We start from the raw sequence: 24,695 nt of genomic DNA on the forward strand, positions 1-24,695 counted from the left end.
AATCACACAAAGGCGTTGCAAAATCATTGAGATTACTCATGTCACTGCATGGTGACATAATGAGTCAACAATCGGATGGTGTTGATGTCCGTCATTCTCATTGTGACGACAATGAATGATTAATTTCATTTTGCTGATAATCTTGCCTGTAGAAAAAAGTAATACAAAGCATCATAATACATCTGTTATACCCTGTAATATCAACAGCATTGACACCCGGCATTAAACTTTCACATGCTTCTTCTGCATGAGCCTTGACTTTGAAATGTAAATGTTAATTGAGGTCTTTTCTTTAGTTAAAAGATAACTATAACAAATGATTTTACTTGTTTATTAATTATTATTATTTTTGTATACTTAGTCTAGGCTCGTATGAGAGCTAACGCAAAGAAAATATAATAAAGGGAGCAGGAGAAAAGAGGGGGAGAGAGAGGGAAGGACAACAACAGTAGGGAACAGGGACATCTGTGGAAGAGAGAGGGCTGCGGTGGAGTACACAGGATAAACAAGATGGACACTGCAGGGGATTTCAGGAAAGAAAACAGGGAATTTGTAGGAAGTGGGTTTGGGGTGGATTAATGGGGGTAGAAAATATTTTTTTAAGACTTAGAAAACACAAACACATTTGTACTTTAGTTTGTGCACTTTGTGGTTTGATTGGCCCATATATAGAATTTGAGGTTGAGTGGTTCATGCATTTTGAGTTGCAAAGACAATATGGTTTTTACGAAAATTTGAAATTCTACTTGATTTTCTGAAGATGGTCTACAGCAGTTTTCAACCCCAAAATTTAAATAAGAGTGTTGTGTTCGTCACTCCAAAATTTAAATAAGAGTGTTGTGTTCGTCACTCCAAAATTTCCTAATGTGTGGCCCCAAAATTTCCCACAATTCAACAGCTCAATACAAACAATAGTGTTTCACCTGCCCACACAGGCATTGTACCATCTTCATGTATTGTTGTGGGAAATGGCAACTCGTCTTTCAACATTCGCATACGTGTCAGGTGCTAACGTAGGGTGGTTGAAAACACAAGCATTCAAGAAAACAGGTTTTTTTCCTTTGTGTTCTACTATGACCTGACCTCGCTTCAGACCCTTTTTAAGGAGTACAGATTGACTGAGTAAAATAGAAATACAAGAATATAGACTGCAAATTGAAGCATGACTTAAAAAGTCAAATAACTACTACTAATAATAATAATAATAATAATTCTAATAATAGACTGATAAATTCATCCAGAATTACAGACGGGTAAATTTCCCGAAAATTACGGATGGGTAATTCCCCCAGAATTACTGATGGATAAATTTCCCCAGAATTGGCTTATTTTAGTATATGACTTGTAATACCCCCTCCCACCTGGAGTGGTGCTGTACCAGAACATCTATCTATAATTCCAGTAATCTCTGTACGTTTGTACGTTTGTACGTTTGTCTGTCTGTGACCGCTGTTTCTCGACAACCACGGGTCCGATATACTTTTAACTTGCCAGGTATATTGCTGGGGACCCGAGGATGTGCCTTTTCAAGGTTTCATATTAATCGGACAATTACTTACCGAGCTATGTACAAAAAACGATTCAACCAATCAGAGAGCAGCGAACGATCGCGTGTGCCGGCGTTGCGAATGGACCAAACCATTCCATGTAAATAGAGGGGGGGGTTCTGTGGTCGTTGCGAATGGACGAAACCATTTCATGTAAATAGAGGGGGGGGGATTGTCACTGTACTCGCAAGCCGTTCGCCGTTCGCTTTGGCGTTGCGAATGGACCAAACCATTTCATGTAAATAGAGGGGGGGGGATATAATTTTAGATAGATATATAGTACGGGCATATATATAGTACGGGCATGCCCTAGTTTACATAAAGAGAATTGGGGTCCTTCGTCCACCCTCCACCCTGTACCCTCGTGACTATGGATTTGTTTTTGTAGAGTCGAAAACCTCCACATGCACACACCGAAAACCTCCACATGCACACACCGAAAACCTCCACATGCACACACCGAAAACCTCCACATCAACTCATTCCACTAGTTTTATTCCACCAGTACAACCACAGTTTTCAACTCATTCCATCCTTCGATTCAGGAGTGCATATAGTCAAACGTACATACGAGTACATACATACATGCATACATACATGCATACATACATGCATACATACATACATACATACAATATTTTTTGTATACTAAGTCGAGGCTCGTATAAGGGCTAACACGTAGAAATATATAATATAGGGGGCAGGAGACAAGAGGGGGAGAGAGATGGAAGCACAACACCAGGAGGGAACTGAGACATCAGCAGATCTGGTGAAGAGAGAGGGCTGGGTGTGATACATGGAATAAACAATATGGACACTACAGGGACTTTCAGGAAAGAAAACAGGGAATTTGTAGGAAGTGGGTTTGGCGGTGGATTAACGGGGGTAGAAAAGATTAAGGTTTTGGATGAGGGAAGATATGAAATCGTGATGAACAGCTGTTTTGAAGACCTGGAGGGAGGAGTGGGATTGAATAGAGTGTGGGAGTTTGTTCCAGAGGTGTGAAAAAAAAGGAATGAAAGAGTGAAGGTGAGCAGAGAGTCTAGATTTTGGCAGTTTCACCATAAGAGGGTTGCTGGCAGATCTTGTGCGACCTGAAGGAATATTGGGGGGACAGAGCACAGAGAGAGCTGGGGGAGCAAGGCCGGAGAGGTGTCGGTAGAAGACAGAAAGACCACCAACCTGCCTGCGGTGAGAGAGAGAAAGGCCGTCAGAATCAGCTTCATCGCGGGAGATTCCAATGATTATGAAAGCTTTGGTTTCAACAGCGTGAAGCCGAGCTAGGTGTGAGGCAGAGGGGAGAGCAGTATTCCATAAACAGTATATGGATGAGAGCAATATGCGGATGAAAGCCTTGTATGTGGTGAGGAGCTCAATTTTGCCAAGGAAGGACTTCGCATGACGGAGGATGCCCAGTCGGCGACTGGCTTTGGAGACCAGCTTGGAAAAGTGGCTTTCCCAGGAAAGATCATGGCAGATAGTGAGACCCAAATATTATGGCAGAAGTAACAGAACCTCTTCAAGAGGATTGTTGAGAAAGTAGATGGGAGGGTTTTCCTGACGGTCTTTTCGGAGAGACAAAGTGAGGGTGTGAGATTTATCAGGATTGAAAGACATGTTCCAAGTATTTGACCAGCTTGTAATTTTATCCAGGTCTGCAGAGAGTGAGGAGGCTGCAGACTGCCGATCTGAGGTTTGAGATATGGAGCGGCAGAGTGTGGAGTCATCGGCAAAAAGATAAATAGGATTTTCCAGAAAGTGGATAGATCAGTTATGAAGATTAGAAAAAGCACAGGGCCCAGAACACTGCCTTGAGGAATTCCAGCCTGGACAGGAAGAGGAGATGAGAACATTCGATTGAGAGCCACACTTTGACTACGACAGGAGAAATACATACATACATATGCGGTGAGCCTGAGGTCGAACCATCCTTGCCCTGCTCTTTGTCTCTCACCTGTCTACCTTCCTTCGGGTGCAGGTCTGTTAATGTTCATTTCGGTGCGATCTGGTGCCATTGTCATGTTAATTTAGGTAAGATAGACTGAGGGGATTTTTAATCGGGTAAGAACAACACTGTGTCTTTTTGCTCTGTTTATTGGCTCAGCACATGCATACTTCCACATTGTTTGTCTTTTGTTGCACCACACAAGTAAATGTATGTCTGCTGTACTTGTGAATAAACCGCATTGTTTTGAATGTACCACATAACTTTCCTCGTCCCACTCTTGTTAATAATAAAGCCCCTTACACTTGTTCTTCCAATCTGCCAGTGATGTATTTTCCTACATTTATGTAGTACTAGCAGAAGTACCCGGCGTTGGGGGAGGGGGGGAGGGGTGGAGAGGGAGGGAGAAGGAAGGGGGAGGATGTGAGAGGTGAGGGGAGAGGGAGGGGAAAGATAAACTACATATACATATTTGGGAGGGGGGGTGTCTTTGATACGCCCCTCCGTTTTGGGGGAGGGGGCATGAGAAGGAGAAAAAATTTACCCGTGCAAAGAGTGCTTTAACCTCAGTGTTGCCCAGATAAAAAGGAAAATTGTAATACCCTCTGCCACCATCACCAGGTGGCACTACATGGTTTACATTTACATAGAGAATTTACGCCCCTCCCACGTTCCCCCACACACCCGCATGGTGCCGTGGACACATAGCCTATGTGACCCCCCAGACAAAGTTGTATTTGTATCCCGAGTAAAGTATATATAAGCGCTTATATCTGGAGTACCCGGCGTTGCTCAAGCGAAAAATAAACATTAACATCTATCTATAATTCCAGTAATCTCTGTATGTGTGTTTGTTTGTTTGTTTGTTTGTCTGTGACCACTGTTTCTCGACAACCACGGGTCCGATATACTTTAAACTTGCCAGGTATATTGCTGGGGACCCGAGGATGTGCCTTTTCAAGGTTTCATATTAATCGGACAAGTAGTTACCGAGCTATGGCGATTTAGCCGTTCGCCGTTCGCTTTGGCGTTGCGAATGGACCAAACCATTTCATGTAAATAGAGGGGGGGGTTCTGTGGTCGTTGCGAATAGACCAAACCATTTCATGTAAATAGAGGGGGGGGATTGTCACCGTACTCGCAAGCCGTTCGCCGTTCGCTATGGCGTTGCGAATGGACCAAAACATTTCATGAACCAAACCATTTCATGTAAATAGAGGGGGGGGGATTGTCACCGTACTCGCACCCACGTACCCACGTACCCACGTACGGGCATTGCACCCACGTACGGGCATGCCCTAGTATTTGAAATGAGGGCAAATATAATGGAAAAGCAATTACATCCAAATCAGAATCCATCACAAATATCAAATCATCATTTCAACCTCTTTGTTGAATATCTGCTGGTGAATGTGCCTTTCATCGTATTTCTGAGATAAGTATGATGATGATCAGGAAGAAAAAGAAGCCTTACTACCAACTTTGTACACTTCCGGAATTGTTTGATTTATTTGTGTTCAAATGTCTGGTAATTATTTTGTATTTATTTATGCGAATGTGTACTTGTATATAACTGTCATTAATTTAAAAAAGGCTGAGGCACTATTGAGCGATTTTATTTTATTTTATTTTATTTATTTTTTTTAATCCAAAAAAACGAACTTTTTTTTTTCAGCATTTTTTTTTATTTTGCCTAATCCACTCCCATGCACTCACTAATGAACATCTGAAAGTTTGACGAAGATCCGTTGAGCCATCTCTGAGAAAAATGGTGACACACAGACAGACACACAGACAGACACACAGACACACACACAGACAGACACACAGACACACACACAGACAGACCAACAGCTCTCTTATATAGTAGATAGTCCATACTAATGTCCAGCTGGGATGTTTTCCACACTGATTGGCTCCACAAATTAGCTATTGCATATTCAACATTACCGCTTGACTGTTCCTGATTAAGTAACCGAGTACGTATTGAGGGCACGATCCCTGATTAGAAAAGCCACATCACCCCCAGATAAAAGATGTCAGATGGAGGACCCTGGGAGATTTGGTTGACTAATTGGCGTTCATGGTTGATTGGTAACCTACTGGATTGCAGAATTATCTGCGACCGGTGGCCTTAGGCCTGGTAGTCAGGAGGAGTCCAAGAAGTCCCATCGCGGTGAACCGTGAACCCACGTCCATTATATATATATATATATATATATATATATATATATATATATATATATATATATATATATATACAACCGAATATTGTAACGATTTTGAGAAGTGTAACGGTTTTTTTGAGAAGTGTAACAATAACAATGGTGCAGTAACAATTTTGGAGGAAGTGTAACGAATGTGAAAACGTTACAATGTGAACGTTACAAAAGTATGGTTTTGTTATGTGTAACATCCTCGTAATGTAAATAATGGTCGCAGCCGTCCTCCTAGTTAATTCCATGAAACTTACACCACAGGTCACGATATATCTTTTTAAATAGTGTATTTTCCTTATTCCATGTAGGCTAAATATGTGTTTCCCACTAGATTGACTTTGCATTGTATCAAACAAAATAAGCATAGGCCCTTGCAATTTCCCCAAACATCTCCGCTCTCCAAAGTTCCTTTCAAAAGGGTGGGAGTTGTGTTCAATCCCGCAAGCCGCCATTGCCCATGTGCTAATCTCGGAGAAGAAAGGCGTGTCTCCACCTCGTCATCGAGGGGAGGAGTGAGCCAGAGGGTCGCATGGCCAATCAGCACCGCGGTGAGCGAACCGGTAGGCGTGCCCTCGCAGCCGGCGGCTTGATTCCGCCGCGAGTTATAAAAGCGACTGTAAGGGACTGCTTTATGAGATGACTTGGGAGATGACCTGGGAGATGAGCAAAGAGGCGGCACCAAGAGGAGCGGTGAGATGCGAAACGCTCCAAGCCAAAGAGGAGAGGTACTCGGCAAGGAAACCAGCTTTGGAGAGACGCGCTGAAAGGAGGGAGACGGCTCCACCACAAGAATAGGAGCAGGTGTACCGAACCAGCGCGTGACGTCTACAGCAGCGGATACGCGACGGAGGGTTTTCCCGCCAAAAACCGCAAGGAATTGAGAGCTGCTGCATCCGACCTTGCCTCCCTCTCAAGCAATCCACCTCAAGCCCTACCTGCCTGCAATATCCCCTGTGTAAGTGTGAACGTCCTGTCCTACTCGTTGTCTTGGGATTAAGTAAATTGAGTAGAATAAGCTAACGATGCACTGTGTGACTGCTTTTTCCATCCATTGCTTGTAAATAATTTTGGTCGCTCTTCCTTTTTGCTTGTGTGTGTATAATAAATCTGTTCTTCCTCCGTACTCTGTCTTTTTCTCTTTTCCTTCTCTTTCGGTCGCTTTAGAGATTTCCCGATTGAATATCTGTGGGGCGATCTGGTCAACGTCGGGTGGAATCGGGTTCTAATCGGGGAGTAACTGTTCGGACGCGGTAATACACCACCGCTCGGTCAATATAACATCTAAAACCGCGTCTGCAACAATTGGTTGTCAGGAGTTGGATTCGGACCTGGGACTAAATTTGTTAGGCCCAAATTTTGGAACACCAATTGTACTATTAGAGTAACAATTGGTGTCGAGGAGGGAGATCGGACCCGAAATCGGACCCGAAGCGCGCTTAACGCGCTCAAAATTACAAGCTGCCGAAATTTATTTTGTTTTATAAAACCCGAATTTTGAGATCGCGCCATGGACAATCAAGGCGATCGGATGTCGGTGGGAGAGATAGACAGGGTGGAATCGACCCAGGACCTCGGGGAAATGTATGTGGAGGAAAGGGAGGAGGAGAGCAATGAGGTGGTTGAGGGTGTATCAGACGCACAAAATGGCGTCCTCGCGCACGTGGGTGTAGCGGCACCAAATTTTGCCGCGCCCGCGACCGCAGCAGCGCCGCTGGTGGATTTGAACCTTTTTATGATGCAAATGAAAGCCCTTATGGAAAAGAATAGTGAGCAATTGGGAGACCAAATTAGAGGTTTGAAAAGCAGTATGGGAGAGATGGGGGGCCAAATGGGGGTAATGAGGGACGAAGCGAGGGGTACCAGTGAGGGGTTAGACAAGAAATTTGGGAAGTTAGACAATAATTTTGAGGAGTTAGACAAGAAATTTGGGAAGTTAGACAATAATTTTGAGGAGTTAGACAAGAAATTTGGGAAGTTAGACAATAATTTTGAGGGGTTAGACAACGGGATAAAAGAGGTGAGACATGGGTTAACGGGGGTCGAAAATAGAATGGCTGCCCAGGAGAATCAGATAGAGGGGATGAAAAATGGGTTAATGGGGCTAGAAAATAGGATGGAGGACAAATTGCGGGAAATAGGGGAACAATCTGCCAGGGAAATCAAACAAATGGGAGAGCAGATAGAGGAGGTGAAAATCGGGGTAGAAACCAAACTGGATGCTCAGAGGGATGAATTGGGACAGATGAGGGTGGCATCTACAAAAGAGATGGAGGAAATACGACGAGGGGTAAGTGAGGAGGTTTCGGGGCTACGCGAGGAGGTAAAGCGAGGTGAGAAGCGTATGGAGAAAGAGGTGAGAAATAATACGGCTAAGTTACAAGGGGGAATAGAAGATCTGACCAAGGAGGTGGAACAGCTGACAGAGGGACAAACGAAGTTAGTGGAGCAGGTTCAAAGGAACACTGCAGTACTCGGAGGGTTAAAGGCGACACAAAAAGAAATTAAAAATGACTTGATAGCGACACAGAGGCAATGTCAGATGGTGCGTGAGGAACTGACAATGAGGGTGGACGAGGTGACAGAGATAATGGAGACAAAGGACCGGCAGGTGAGGATGCACATAGACGGTCACGGTAGCCTTAGAGGACGAACTTGAGGAGACGCACCGAGAAATAAAAGAGGTTAAACAAAAATTAGAGGAAGTGGAAGAAGAGGTGAGTGAAATTAAGAAGGGACGGACAGAAACTAAAAGAGAAATCCAGGAGGAGGTGATGGAATTGGTACAAGGTCGGTGCTCAACTCATAATGTGATGCTCACTAACCAAATAAAAAGTTTGCAGGTGGCAAAGGAAGTGCGGAGACGAGGTACGGAGGTGAGTGGCAATGTATACGATGTGAGGAAAGCTTCAGTTGGCTTGGGGGTTGCTTTGGATCCGGGTGTTCGTGAAAGGCCGTTGGTGAAGTGTGCGACAGGTCTGGTGTGCGAAAAAAGAGGTGTGCGAGAATGTCCAACCATGGGGTGTGTGAGGAAAAAGTGCACGCCGAGGAGTGAGTGTGCCGTCAAGAGTGAGTTGGACGTAGCGCGTGTGCGAGGGAGCACATGGAAGCGCGGTGTGGTGAGTGTTACGGAGGAAGTAACGGAAAAGTGTGCGCAAGAGGATGCGCGAGAAAGGTGTGTAACGGACAGGTGCATGAGGAAAGAGTGCGCTGTCGGGAGTAAGGGTGAGTGCGTTGTCGAGAGTGGAGGTGAGAGTAGTGAGAGTGACACGGAGCGTGAGTTGGTTGTGGCAGGTGAGCGAGGATGTACACCTGGAATGGAAGGATGCACACCTGGAATGGTAGAGCGTGAGTGGGAATGCACGCTGGAATTGGTAGTGAGGCACGTGGTTGGGTGTGCGGGTGAGAGCACACCTGTGATTGTCACAAAGGAGGTGACCGAGAAAGGGGCGCGAAGAGGTGTGTTGGTGAGGTGTGCGAGCGACGAATGTGTGCCAAGGTGTTCGGTGGTCAGGTGTGTGACCAAGTCTGTGAGTGGAATGAGTGTACCTGGGTGTGTAAGAAAAGGTACGACGAGGAGCATGGAAACGGCTGCATGTATGAGCAAGAAAGGGGTAGCGTATGCATGTAAGCATCCAGGTGAAGCATCGACGGTAACCAGGTTAGAGGTTAGAACGACTTATAGCCGAATCGGGCCCTCGGTGCGCGTCGGGCAGCTTCGCATGCCGCGAGGACCAGCGGGAATCCGAACCACGGCGGTTTCGAAAGAACCGCCGTACGCGATCCACGCTGTGCCTCGCTTGGAACGGCCGCGTCCGGGCTCCACTAGGCGGAGCGGGCAGCTGGATAGAAAGGGTCGTCATGGCGACCACGTTTTGTTGAGACGTGCCGGCAGGTCGAGATCGGGACATTGGATGGCTCCACGCCGAGGTGGTGCGTGGGATCTCGGCTCGGGTAAGCCCCCGTCCCTGCCCCGAATGCGGAATGCATCCAGCCGCTGGCACAAAACGACCCGCGTTCATTGCTCGGCCGTACGAAGCCGGGCTGTAGACGTGAATTGGCGCACCGAGAGGATGTAATAAGTAGACGGGTGATAGTGATAGTGATCGTGATTTGATACGAAATTTATAATACTGGGTAGAATTGGCAGTAAATGAAAATTTTTTGAATTGGTTGGAATTTGGACGAGCAAAATTTATAGTGAGAGACCCCCGATGTGGTGGGATGGCAAATCCACCATCCCTCACAGGTGGGGGCAAATGCGCAATAGTTTATGGGGTGGCTATGACAACCGAGCCAGGGAGGGCTTGGATAATTGTAGGGATCTAGCGAAGATGACATTAGGTAACGTTAAGATTAGTTAGTGACTGATACCTGTAGTGGGGACGCAGGTAGATTAGTGTGGATTATAATGACGTGCGAGCGCAATAGTTTAAAGGGATCACTGGGAAGCGCAAGTTCCAGAGGGGAGTAGTTAGCTGAGATGATGCCGTGTGTTTGAAGATTGAACAGGTGTGATTGAACAGGTGTGATTGCACAGGTGTGCAACTGAACAGGTGTGTGGAGCAGTGTATGAGGGAGTAGTGGTGATTGCGTGTTGTGTTGACCAAATGGTCCAGGAAGAAAGGAGGGTGCAGGTGGCACCAGGTGTGAGGGCACAGGTGTGCCACAACAGGTGTATGTGGCTGTGTGGAATAAATGGTAGTGTGGAATATCTGGAGTATTGGAATGGATGGTCGTGGAGTGAGAATGGTGGAAATTGTGGAGTGGAGTGGATGGTGCGAAGGTGTGAATGGGGGAAGAGTGGACCCCCATCACGGATACCCGGGGCGGGTAGTGTAAGTGTTAGGTAGAGGGTACAGGTAAATTGTGGTTGGATATTGGCATCTGTGGTGCGGGTGACAGAATGGTATTTGGATGGGTGCATTAGTGTTGTGGAAATGGCTGGGCGTGTAGCCTGTTAGTGTGTGTAGTTGGTTGGGCGCTCCACCACTGTAAGGATGTCGGCCAGGTGAGGCCGCAGGTGGGCTCTGGGAGCCGGTAGTAGTTGTTGTGGATGGGGCCCGAGGATCCGGAGGACGGACCCGGGTAGCCCAGTGCCAGAGGGCACCGAGTGGGGTGACAGAGCCAGGAGGGGCCTGCCCCAGTTAGATAGGTTAGGGTGAGGAGCTAGGTAAGCTCGGGTGGCAACTGCAGTGGTGGAGGTGTGCAGGTGGGTAGACATGCTGGGAGAGCTACACGTCGCGGCCCAGAAATTGTGCGAGGCACCGGGAGATGAATCGGGGGAGCGAGACCCCAAATTGAGAAGCACCACAGTTTGGGCAATGGGAATTGGTTTTTAGAACCCATAGTGTAAGTGGCCAATGGATTGGCAGGGAAAGACCCCGGGTAGTGTAAAGTGTGTTAATGTCATTTAGAAAGTAGTTAGGATGAAGTCTCCTCGCACCATCTGCATCCACTCACCTGAGGTGACAGGTACTCCACACCATGCCATGTTTTGATTATTTTTTATGATGCAAATGTTTGGATTGTGAGACGCATCATGACGTGGGTGTGACATTGTGCTTTGATGTTCCATCTCTGCCTCCTTATTGATGACGAATTGGGTGATGGCAAATTTTGGTTAGGGGGATTGTGGTGACGAATTTGGTATAGGGGAAATATGGGGAAGACGTGACAGTAGTGACGAATTGGTAATGTGTAGATTTTGTACATGTGGGGTAAGGGCAAGGGTAGGGTAGGTGACAGGGGGGTGACGTACGGTAGGGACGAGCTTTCTCACTTCGCCCTCCGTACGCATTTCACCTTGCATTGCCTTATTGACGTGTACCCTTGTGACCTTACCCCTCGCTCAATTGTCTTTCTTTTGTCTCCCACATGACCTGTGCGCCATTGGGTGCCGAGGGGAGCGTGCGTGAGGTGGCCATTGTGCGCCCGAGATTCCCAGAACCAGCATCCATTGCGTTGATGTACCACTTTATGGACCGCTGTTCTGCGGCCAAGTACCACTTGATGGACCCCAGGTTCTGGGGCAGGGCACCTCTGTTGGAGACCGGCCATAGTGGCCAGGGAATCTTGCTTGCGGACCTCGGTAAGGTGGCACCTATGCCAAACAGGTGGACCACCCTTAGTTGGCCCCTGAGGCCCTAAATAAAAATGGACACAAGTTGTGCTTTTTATTATTTCCAACTAGGCCGCATGAAGCCAGAAGACGTCGGGAAGAACATCGGCCCAGCAGAGAAAGAGAAGACCACCACCAGTTGTTTTGTTGTGTTTATTATGAACCATGGTGACTGTGCACCGAGTGGTGCTTTTGGTGCTTTGTGGTGCTTTTGGTGCTTTTGGGTGCTTTGGTGGTATTGGTACTGGTGCATCGATGCAATGCGTGTTGTCTCCTCCCTCCCAACAGGAATTTCTTTTTCTTGTTCCCTAAGAAAAAAAAAAAAAAAAACACAGGTCCTGGGTTGCGTTGTAAATAAGAAATCACGTCATTGTAAATAATGCTCCCCACCGTAAATGTATAGTTTGAGAATAATTCCGTAATTCGGTTAGCTGTGGGCTTGAGTCTGTTAGACAGGGTGCAATGCAATAGGGGGACATACTTATTTGTGTTTTAAGTTTGTCACACTCAGGGTCAGGTTAATTGTAGAGGGAATTACACCTACGTGTCACACTAAGTTAAAGTTTAGTAGGCCCGAGGACGGGCCTGAAGAAAGGAGGGTGCAGTGTAACGATTTTGAGAAGTGTAACGGTTTTTTTGAGAAGTGTAACAATAACAATGGTGCAGTAACAATTTTGGAGGAAGTGTAACGAATGTGAAAACGTTACAATGTGAACGTTACAAAAGTATGGTTTTGTTATGTGTAACATCCTCGTAATGTAAATAATGGTCGCAGCCGTCCTCCTAGTTAATTCCATGAAACTTACACCACAGGTCACGATATATCTTTTTAAATAGTGTATTTCCTTATTCCATGTAGGCTAAATATGTGTTTCCCACTAGATTGACTTTGCATTGTATCAAACAAAATAAGCATAGGCCCTTGCAATTTCCCCAAACATCTCCGCTCTCCAAAGTTCCTTTCAAAAGGGTGGGAGTTGTGTTCAATCCCGCAAGCCGCCATTGCCCATGTGCTAATCTCGGAGAAGAAAGGCGTGTCTCCACCTCGTCATCGAGGGGAGGAGTGAGCCAGAGGGTCGCATGGCCAATCAGCACCGCGGTGAGCGAACCGGTAGGCGTGCCCTCGCAGCCGGCGGCTTGATTCCGCCGCGAGTTATAAAAGCGACTGTAAGGGACTGCTTTATGAGATGACTTGGGAGATGAGCAAAGAGGCGGCACCAAGAGGAGCGGTGAGATGCGAAACGCTCCAAGCCAAAGAGGAGAGGTACTCGGCAAGGAAACCAGCTTTGGAGAGACGCGCTGAAAGGAGGGAGACGGCTCCACCACAAGAAGAGGAGCAGGTGTACCAAACCAGCGCGTGACGTCTACAGCAGCGGATACGCGACGGAGGGTTTTCCCGCCAAAAACCACGAGGAATTGAGAGCTGCTGCATCCGACCTTGCCTCCCTCTCAAGCAATCCACCTCAAGCCCTACCTGCCTGCAATATCCCCTGTGTAAGTGTGAACGTCCTGTCCTACTCGTTGTCTTGGGATTGAGTAGAATAAGCTAACGATGCACTGTGTGACTGCTTTTTCCATCCATTGCTTGTAAATAATTTTGGTCGCTCTTCCTTTTTGCTTGTGTGTGTATAATAAATCTGTTCTTCCTCCGTACTCTGTCTTTTTCTCTTTTCCTTCTCTTTCGGTCGCTTTAGAGATTTCCCGATTGAATATCTGTGGGGCGATCTGGTCAACGTCGGGTAGAATCGGGTTCTAATCGGGGAGTAACTGTTCGGATGCGGTAATACACCACCGCTCGGTCAATATAACATCTAAAACCGCGTCTGTAACAATATATATATATATATATATATATATATATATATAAAGCAGTAAAGTATGTTTGTTTTTTTTGTCCTCTTATAACTCGAGAACTACTCATCGCAGAGCAAAACCAAAGGCATATTCGGAATCAGTACGTCTCAGAGCAACTACAGCACACCTTAAAATTTAAAAAACGTCGCATTTTAAAATTATGACGTCATCAGCGTATTTCGGAACGTTAATTTTTCAACTTCATATTCGGAATCAGTACGTCCCAGAGAAACTACAGCACACCTTAAATGTTTTTTTAACCTTCGGGTTTTAAAATTATGACGTCATCAGCGTATTTCGTAACGTTAATTTTTCAACTTTGACGACAATGACTTCCGACTTCCGGGTTCAGAATGCGGGACCAATCCCATTTGACAGGGAATAAAAGATAAATGCGACATTCAATTGACGACAATGACTTCCGACTTGACTCCCCCCTCCCCCTCCCCTCCCCCCTCCCCCTCCTCTCCCCCTCCATCCTACCCCCTCCCCTTCTCCCCTCCCCCTCCCCCCCCCCTCTTCTCCCCTCTCCTCCTCCCCCTCCCCCCTCTTCTCCCCTCCCCCCCTCTTCTCCCCTCCCCCCCTCTTCCTCCCTCCACCCCTCCTCTCCCCTCCCCACCCTCTCCTCCCCTCCCGCCCCGTTCCCCTCCCCTCCCCTTCCTCCTCCCCTCCATTCCCCCGCCCGGCAATGCCGGGTACTTCTGCTAGTATATATATAGATATACACATACAGTATATACAGTCCGTATCAAAAAAAAGGTAATCCGAATTCAAGGAGTTAATATGCAAAGGTTATTTAGTTTGACAATTTACCTGTGGCTTACCAATTATGAGGAGATCCTCAGCTTTCCATTGATGCCTTTCATGCATCATTGCTGTCACACATGACCGAGTAAATGTTCGTTGAAAATGACAAGTTCAAATCGCATTCTTACAAGTTTGGCTAATCAGTGCAAGACAGTTTTAAATGGACGCATTACTTGTCGACTGCCAAGTTGATTATGTAAAATTGTTAAGCTGGTCTGGTAATCGTCGGTTGCATCATCCTTTGTTTAAGATAGGTATTTAAGATGGGCCTACAGTGTATGGATTTAGAGACAGTCTGAGTCATTGAAAAGATGGTTCAACTTATGACTGAACAGCGGACCTTCGTGGTTACAACCTTTCACCAAACTGGAAGTTTGCAGCGAACTCGTGATGCGTTCAGGGAACGTTTCCCAGAACGGGAGCCTCCAGCAGCCAAAACCATCTGGGTGAATGTTAGAAACTACCAAGAGCATGGCACTAGCCTCAACCGCAACAAGTATAATTCTGGTAGGAGGCGCACTGGGCGATCGGAAATGAACATTGCAGCAGTAAGGCAGCAGGTTTTGGAGCATCCTAGGGATACCAGCGCAAGACGAAATGGGACGGGATTGCCTTGGGCAACATTCAACCGAATCACAAGACTGGACCTCCACCAACATCCATATCGGATTCACATCCGGCATCAACTTACGCCAGTGGATTTTGCCAGGAGGCTGGTGCTTGTCAGATGGTTGATAGCATGTTGTGAAGCAGATGTCGGGTGAGGAGCTGAAAGCAAGTAAACAATGTGAAAACAGTGAATGCTCAACCATGGAACCAATAAATTCCACATTCCTGTGCCGCCTTCAGTCGCACGTCAGAAAAACAGCGAATGGGAAACCATGGAACCAATACATTCCACATTCCTGTGCCACCCGTAGTCGAACATCAAGCATGGACAGCAGGTTCGTGAAGGACTTGCACGAAAAACGTACCCCGTTTAGTTCTATTCCCAGTCAATGGCGAATCTGCATATGACGATCCGCGAATGTCACGGTGAGAAAGTAGAAACCCTCACGTCATTTCATCGTTCATTTGAACTCAATATCCCTATTTTCATTCCAAACAGCATAACTACAATCACAAATTAAATAGCATTCATTTCAAACGAAGCTTTTACCAACACTCGTGACATAAGCAAATATTTAAATCCGTGCTGACGTTACCTCCGAAAATGGAGCAGTTTCGTACGGTTGGAAATTCAAAATCGTAATTGTATTCACTCAAATTCCAAACAGCGTAACAACAATCATAAATTGATACGATATCAAAATACTGTGTTAAATGACGATTGTATTGAGATATTATCAAACCAGCTCATTATCGTCATGTGTTCAATTCCAGATTCAGGGCAGGTTCGTATCGAGTCAATTTCAAAAACATAATTTTATTGAGGAATTTATGAAACCTCCTACCTACCATACAACATCCACTGGGACCCACAAAACATTCCACAGAAGGTTTGGCGGGGGTAGCCCCAAAACTGAGGAAGTAGTTTGGGGATGGATGGATGGACAGACAGACACTCCTGTTGTCGTGAGACAGACATATACAGACTTGGCATTTAATATGGAATATTTTTTTTTTTCTTGACTTGGGTTTACTTTCTTAACTCAGTATATCAATCTGGTGAGTTTCTTTTACACTTTGATGATTTATTTGTTAAAAGAACCATGTCACTGATTGTCTGTCGCAGCAAGAAGTCAACAACAGGATTATATCACAGGGGGCGTGGCAAAATGTACGGACAGGTGCATTTGATGATTGGCTTCACAGTCGGGTATACAAGGGTTGTTGCATTCTGTATTAGTGGAAAACAACTGCGGCACGTCTCCAAAAGTTATTGCCGCTTCCTCTGGAGATGGTCCGTCAACTCGACAATGCTGTTTGTCATTTAGTGGTGGCTTTACGAAATTCCAGCATGAAACAGCGTGCTATTGCTCGGCAGTATGGCATCACTCAAGGTCAGGTGTCAAAGATCCTGAAACGAAATGCTCAGAGGGGTGTCCCTACTCCAATACCGAGGCCAGGACGTCCCCGCAGAACCACAAGGAGGGATGATCGCCAGCTGCACCGGTTAGTCCGCAATGGCCGTACCAAGTCAGCTAATCGGCTTAGGGCTGAGTGGCAGCAACTGAAATATGTGCCTGTATCCAGAAGGCTAGTCAACCAACGACTGGTTCAAGCAGGCTATCGTGCCAGGCGTCCCCTGAGAAAGCCACGCCTGACCAGACAACACCGCCAGCGCCGATTGCAGTGGGCCAGAGAGCACCGTCAATGGCAGCCAGGACACTGGAATCACGTGATCTTCAGTGACGAGTCTAGATTTCTGGTCTATCGTCAAGATGGCCGCGTCCGAGTGCGCAAACAAGTGCATGAAGCCTACAACAAAGAATGTATAGTGCCAAAAGTCCAAGCTGGAGGTGTTGGGGTGACCGTTTGGGCTGCTTTTCATGCAGGGGGCAAAACTGACCTGGTTGTTCTGAATGGAAACCTGAACCAGTTCAAGCACAGGGCCATTCTGGACGAAACATTGCTTCCATTTGCTCATGCAGCCTTTCAAGGAAACTTTGTCTTCCAAGATGACAATGCACGGCCTCATCATGCTCGCATGATCGAACACTTTCTTGCTGACCGTGGTGTAGAGCATCTGGAGTGGCCTGCCATGTCCCCGGATATGAATCCGATAGAGAACTTGTGGGCAGAATTAACGCATCAAATCGACCACTTTGACCAGCAGCCGACCTCTGTGCGTGAATTGCAGCAGACTGTTGTCACTGCATGGCAAGCGATTCCTGTCCAAACCTTGGCAAATCTCGTGAACAGCATGCCTCAACGTGTACGTTCTCCCCTGAATGCTCGTGGGGGTTACACGAAGTACTGAACTGTAATTTTACTTTCCGGAATCCCAGTCGTAATTTAACTTTTGTTTTTGTTAAAAAATTTTTGGCTAATGTGCAAAATAAAGAGATACTTCTGGAAAACGTACAGAAGTTTAACACAATACTGTCCGTGAATTGAGTTCGATATCAGTTTACATCACTTTCAAGGATCAATTCATTTGTTTCAAAATGTCAAATATGGTTTTTGTTTCTTTTAAAGGTCACATTAACAAAATCTAGAATAATTTCAACATAATTCCAATCAACTTTTTGTTCTAAGTCATCTTGAAAAGTAAGTTCACCCCCACAAAAAAAATATTCCATATTAAATGCCAAGTCTGTAGATATATATATACACAAAGAATTAAGTGAAGCACCTCCCCCCCCCCCCCCCCCCGTTTTTTTACAACCTCGCACATTACAAGTTTGTTGTCGTCAAAACAGTGTAATATACCCATGTTATTGCTATATTTTCTGGAGAAGTGATATTATGGTCACATAAAAACATAACAATCATGCCGTTTTCAATATTTTATTCTGAATAATTTAAGGTGAAATTTTTTGGGAATTTTAGGCATATTTTCACCTCAATTTAAGTATGGAGCTATAGGTCCATCACGGACAGTGTGGATGACGTTTATGTTTTCTAACGTACAGTCATTGTTCTGAGAAGACCTCTAGCGATCTTTGCGTCAATAACGTGTGTAGGACCCACGTGATCGGATCACTGACTCAACCCTACGTCTCATAGACCCTGTAAGCCGTCGTATGCGTTGCTGTGGCAGGTTGTTCCATTCCCGATGTAATGCACGTTCGGGACATGTTGGGACGACAAATTGCGAAGATGGTCCCTCCAATAGCCAATCTGGATGAATTGGAACGTGCATTACATCGGGAATGGAACAACCTGCCACAGCAACGCATACGACGGCTTACAGGGTCTATGAGACGTAGGGTTGAGTCAGTGATCCGATCACGTGGGTCCTACACACGTTATTGACGCAAAGATCGCTAGAGGTCTTCTCAGAACAATGACTGTACGTTAGAAAACATAAACGTCATCCACACTGTCCGTGATGGACCTATAGCTCCATACTTAAATTGAGGTGAAAATATGCCTAAAATTCCCAAAAAATTTCACCTTAAATTATTCAGAATAAAATATTGAAAACGGCATGATTGTTATGTTTTTATGTGACCATAATATCACTTCTCCAGAAAATATAGCAATAACATGGGTATATTACACTGTTTTGACGACAACAAACTTGTAATGTGCGAGGTTGTAAAAAAACGGGGGGGGGTGCTTAACTTAATTCTTTGTGTATATATATATATATATATATATATATATATATATATACACACATATATGTATTGTCGTGTCCCCAGGATTACCACCCCTGGGTGACAGATGGCCAACCGAGCTTTAACTCTGAGTCGTTCACCCAAACTATGGCAGTGCCTTTACATGCGCGGAGGTGAAGGGTGACAAGGCTTACTTGCACGGGTTTCATTTGGGCGTCCTCAAACCCATGACAGATAAACATTACAGACACGAAATGGAAAAAGGTGACAAATAAAGGTTTAATGAAAACTAAATGCAACACGATAAAAAGGTAACACTAAATTCCTAAATTGAGATGTCTCCATACAGACTCAAATAAAGACACAGGGAGAAATAACGAAAGTAAAAATGTGTGTGGTGTGTAGCGGTTGTTTGTACTCAGCTCTGGTCTCCTCAAGCGGCCCTCGAACCCTGTCGGCCGTCGGACGGTCCCAGAGTCCTTGTGCGGGAAACGCACAATGGCGCGAACTCGCACCCGCTCGAGGCAGCCAAAGCTCTCTCCTCTGCCGTCCCACACTCCACAAAGCGCCGAGGTCTCTCAGGCGCACACGACACGGAGCACAGCCATCACAAAGCCAGCACCACCGGGATCAGAGAGAAGGATGCGTCCGCCTCCCACCTCAGCGAGAGAGAGAGAGAGAGAGAGAGAGAGAGAGAGAGAGAGAGAGAGAGAGAGAATGTGACCAAGCCCAGAATGAGAGAGAGAAAATGGCGGTTGCTTCGCCTTTTTGCTCTTCGTGCTGGAATGTTCTATCATGACATCACGTGCGCGCCAATCAACGAGCTCCATCGCATCAGTCTATGGCCATGACCAATCCTCACATTTCGGGGGGGAGGGGGGGCCTCACGGCCCCTCTTGTCGCCCCTTGAGATGACTCGGCTGGTGGTGTCAGTGGTAGTGTTTGGCTCTGGTGGGCAATCATGTTATTTAGTGTAGGTGTGGAATGCATGGCTGATGTTGCAAGTGTCATAAGGAACAAAGGGGAAACCACAGAAGCGACTACATAAAGGGAAAGTTACCTTATACCCTAACTAATTATCATAGCTACACCTCTCGCATGGAGAGAAATATACACTTACGCGACATCTGGCCCTACTTAGTTACAGGAAGGTGGCTACGCATCATACGGAGCAAACTACCCTATACATTCTACCTGGACTAAGGTATTTCATGAGCTATGTTGACCCAACTATAAACTGTCATTCTGGTGTTTCACATGAAGGGCAAAGCCTACATGCCTCATGGATCTACTGAGCAGGAACGGGGTCGTGGCCATACATCTCGACAAGTTCAGGGTGCCATTCCATGTACAGCACAAATATAGATGACTCTCGCCCTGCCAGCCCATAACAAAAGTAACACAAATGTCATCATCATGGCAATACCAATAGAGTGAAAATATGTTTGTAAATAGTTTTGCAGTAACATATGCAATTGCGTTGTTAAAACAATTCATAAAAACAACCAGGCATGTTTTGTTTTGAGTCATCATGGTATTTATACTATCAGTACTTTAAACCTGTAGTTATTTTGTTTTCGGTGAGATGTTATTATTAGTCCATTACACATGACACATGAATACTTGAGTGGTCTTTGTTTTTTTGTGGTTGAGGAAACCAAGCAAATTACTATGTTGTATTCAAAATCCATCTCGATAATAATAGTGAGTCATTTCTGATTAACTTCTGTGTAGACTGTAGAGTATATTGGATATGACGGCTGGCTATAGGTCATAACGTTGGTTGTTACAACCCCAGCAAAACATCATGAGAGGTTCTGAAGATAGCTGGTTGAAATCTTTTCTGGTGCTCAGCTAAAGATCCAGCCGATACTTGTATAATACCAATCTACTGCTACTACTATTATCATTACTACTACTATTACTACTACACCACTATAGGAAAGGCTATTTAATGGCCCCAACTAATCCCACCTTATTGAGGGGCTGAGGGCGTATTTTTCCCCACCATCGGAGATACCCATCCATGAACGCGTTTTTCTCCCTACTGGGCTTCATCAGCATGATGCGGCCACTGCCCCCACCCCCTCACCCACCAACCCTCCACCCATTGGTGTCGTGGCCATACATCTCGAGATTGGACAGTCCTCGGGCTCAGGGGAAAATAGATATTCCTCGACACAGGCTCAGGCTCAAAATGCAGACGACACGGTCACTTCTTCCCTCTGTTCTTGGTGCTAACATGACAAAGGGCTGGCGAAGCTCAATTAGTGATGTTGTAGAAATTCGTCTCCTTGCAGAGAGTGTTGTTAATCCCTTGGTTGATGAGTACCCAAGTTGGAGAATGTAATTTGCATTAGTATTTCCTGACTGTCTATGCAATTCACCCTTTGACTGCTTATGTTGCCAAAGCCATAGTGTTTCTGTGCCACGTAACTCATGCCAATTTATATATGCGCAGCAATGGCCATTATTTGGTCCACATTTGTGTCACTACAGCAGCGAAATGGTTAACTATTAAATAACTAGAGCAATGTGACTGTGTCGCCAATATGCCTCCTCATAGTCCCACAACGGGTAGATGCCCTCGTTCATTGTCCTAAAAATATACAAGTTTGATTTGATTCCCTTCAGCTGTTTTCAAGTATCACATTTTCACCAGCCATGACAGGTTTCACATGATCGGTGAAGCGGTTTCAGAGAAGGGATATTTTTAATATCGGCTTTTAAGCTAATATGGCTGCCATACGATGTGACATATGACCTTTAAAAATGTACACTCTGCATATGTATGGGTAGGACATCACGTTTGTGAAGTTTCGTGTTGATCGGATAAGGTTAGTTTCTCTATCCAAGATGGCTGCCAAACCACATGACCTACATCATCATCATTTTCAAACTATATGCAACAGTGGTGTTAGATGATATATGTAAAATTTCGCATCGATAGGGTAAGCCATTTCAGATATATAATTATTTAATATTTTCCTTCAATCCAATATGGCTGCCACACCATCTGACCAATGATGCTTTCGTGATCATCTTTTAATCGCCATGCCTAGTCAATGACACACATAAAGTTTCGAGTCAATTGATTTGGTCGTTTGGGAGAAGATGTTTTTTTAAGGTTTTAGGTTAAATCCAACAATGGCTGCCAAACCATGTGACCTATGATGTCATAAATTTAATATTTCAATACAAATGGGTCATAGATCATGTGCATGCAATTTCAGATTTTTAGGATAAGAATTTGATTAAAACATTTATGGCTGATATACCACTTCATGTATGATGTCATCATTATAATGCTTTTGTTCCCCCATTGGGAGTACTTGACAATGTGCCAAGTTTAAAAAATTTCCATTCAGCGGTTTCTGAGAATTTTTTTTTAAATTATTTGTGTTTAATCCAATCAGGCTGTCATACCACGTGACCTATGACATCACAATTATCATAAAAACATTCTGCATGAGTGTCACTCCTACCCTGAAAGTTTCGTCTCAATTGGACATGCGGTTGCTGAGAAAAACGAGGTTTCGCCCGTACGGACAGACGGGCAACCTGAAAACATAATGCCTCTGGCCACCTTCGGGGGTGGAGGAATAAAAACACACACACACCAAACACGCCAAACACATCAAACATTGACCTACATTTTTTCATACAATAGCAATGTAAATCTTTTCTTATCTGTCCTTCGAAGAGCAATGTCACCCTGGATCCAGAACATGTAGAAGCTTGCGAAGCGAATACTCTCCAGCACGTAAAGCTGCCAATTACTTCATCTGTTCTGCCTGTCATCGCAGGATTGGCGTATCTGCAGCTGTGACACTTTTGTAAATCTTAAAGTCATCTTAACTACCTCTATAGGCAATAATCCTTTCGACATGCCTGTCTGATGTGCAGCTTTAGTAATGACTTCTTAATCCCAATTCTCTGTCAAAATCACACAGCGAGTTATTTATCATGATGACACTGATTATTATGAACACATCCTGTTTAATCTGCATTTCGATTAAATACTAGAGTATGGTATTCCTTACACGTGTGCAGAATATTATAAAGGAAATACTTTTTATATCGGTATTTTGGAATTAAGAATCAAACACGGTTGCTGACCATGCTGTAATGGAATCTTTCCTTGTACTGATGTTAAATCTCAGTATGTCGCAAGATCATTAATCTTATGCACCATCTCCATCTTGGTTAAGTAATTACTGCATTTCCTTCTTTTCGTATAGTGCCTCTGGCATATTGATTCAGGCAACCACAACAAATATGTAGGTCAACAAAAAAGGCACAGCATTCAACATTGGCAGGACTTGGACTATTGTGAGCATCTTATTCCAAGACAGTTTTGTACAATAATTATATACAGGGTAAATCAAAAGTAGCGCCTGCGCCGGATTTCTGTTTTTTCGACTGTCAGATTCTTTCTGGGATGTCATGTTGTTAATAATTGTCTTTCAGATTATTAATTTTCTTAATTTATTTATTTTTGTTTTTGTTTTGCAGGTTATTGCTGAGAGTTTGGAAAGTTACTGAATTTGTACCAAATTGAACCATGAATTACCTTTCAATGAATCAACGCATTGCGGCCGTGAAACATTACTACAAATGTAATGAACAACCAACGATGGCGGCACGCCGTTTGGCACAGGAATTCGATATTAACCCACCCCAGGGAAGAAACATACGATTGATTGTCGAGAAATTTGAAGCAACAGGGTCGGTAGCCATTGCAAAGAAGTCCGGTCGTCCGAAAACGGTAACGAATGTAGCTAAGGCTGAAGAAGCCTTCAGGAGACTGGAACAAAGTCCGCAAAAGTCAACTCGCCGTTTATCTGCAGAGTTGGAAGTGAGCCAATTAAGTGTTATCCGTATCCTTCACCAGAAAAACTGGAAACCTTACATTCCATGCTTACTGCATGCCCTTCATGATGGAGATGACGACCGCCGTCTTCAATTTTGCGAAGAGTTCTTAGCTAAACTTGACGAAGAGGACACAATGCTAGACAACATCTGGTGGTCAGATGAGGCATGTTTTAAGCTTAACAGCACAATTAACAGACACAATTGTGTCTACTGGGCTGCGGAGAACCCAAGAGTAACAGATAAACAGAAATTGGGCGCTACTTCTGACTCACCCTGTATATACAGGGTGAGCCAGAAATATGGTTATTTTTAACACTCGTGTAAAGGTAATAAAATGTTGTATTTCAAAACAAATTTTTACAAGAAAGTGAAGTACATAGCATGCCATTTATTTGTGGAAAAGAACATCTAGGAGATGCGCACCATTTTGTCTGACACATTCCTCCACACTTGGACATCAATTATTCATGACGTTCTGCAACATGGCCACGTCTATATCATTGATTTCACGTCTGATGTTTTCCTTATGTTCATGAAGAGTTTGTGGACGTTTCACATACACTTTGTCCTTTAGATATGACCACAAGAAATAATCACATGCAGTCAAATCGGGTGACCTCGCTGGCCATGGATTATCGCCGTTTCTGGAAATGACATGCTTTGGAAAGACCGCCCTTACAGTAGTCATGGACACGGTGGCGGTGTGGGAGGTTGCACCATCTTGCTGAAACCACGTTATTGGGCTCACTTCTGCAAATCTGTTTAATTCTCACTTACAGCAGGCAGGTAGGTGATCTTTCTGTCTTCTACCAACTCCTATCCCGCCCAGCTCCCCCAGCTTTATCTGTGCTCTGTCCCCCAAATATTCCTACAGGTTGCACAAGATCTGCCACCAACCATCTTCTGGTGAAATTGCCAAAATCAAGACTCTCTGCTCACCTTCACTCCTTCATTCCTCTTTACTCCCACCTCTGGAACAAACTCCCTCACTCTCTTCAATCACACTCCTCCATCCAGGTATTTAAAACAACTGTTCACCACCATCTCTTATCTTCCCACATCCAAAACCTTGATCTCTTCTACCCCCGTTAATTCAAATCC

The 24,695-nt window shown here is 45.0% G+C and overlaps 1 long non-coding RNA gene across 1 annotated transcript in view; it reads right to left on the bottom strand.

Annotated features, from left to right (window-relative positions):
* Positions 1 to 24,695, bottom strand: part of LOC137439896 (uncharacterized) — a 68,420-nt gene that overhangs the window by 14,396 nt on the left and 29,329 nt on the right. The window lies entirely within an intron of this gene.

The sequence above is a fragment of the Myxine glutinosa genome, chromosome 1 (assembly GCF_964187855.1).
Source record: "Myxine glutinosa chromosome 1, kmMyxGlut1.1, whole genome shotgun sequence".
Lineage (NCBI taxonomy): Eukaryota > Metazoa > Chordata > Myxini > Myxiniformes > Myxinidae > Myxine > Myxine glutinosa.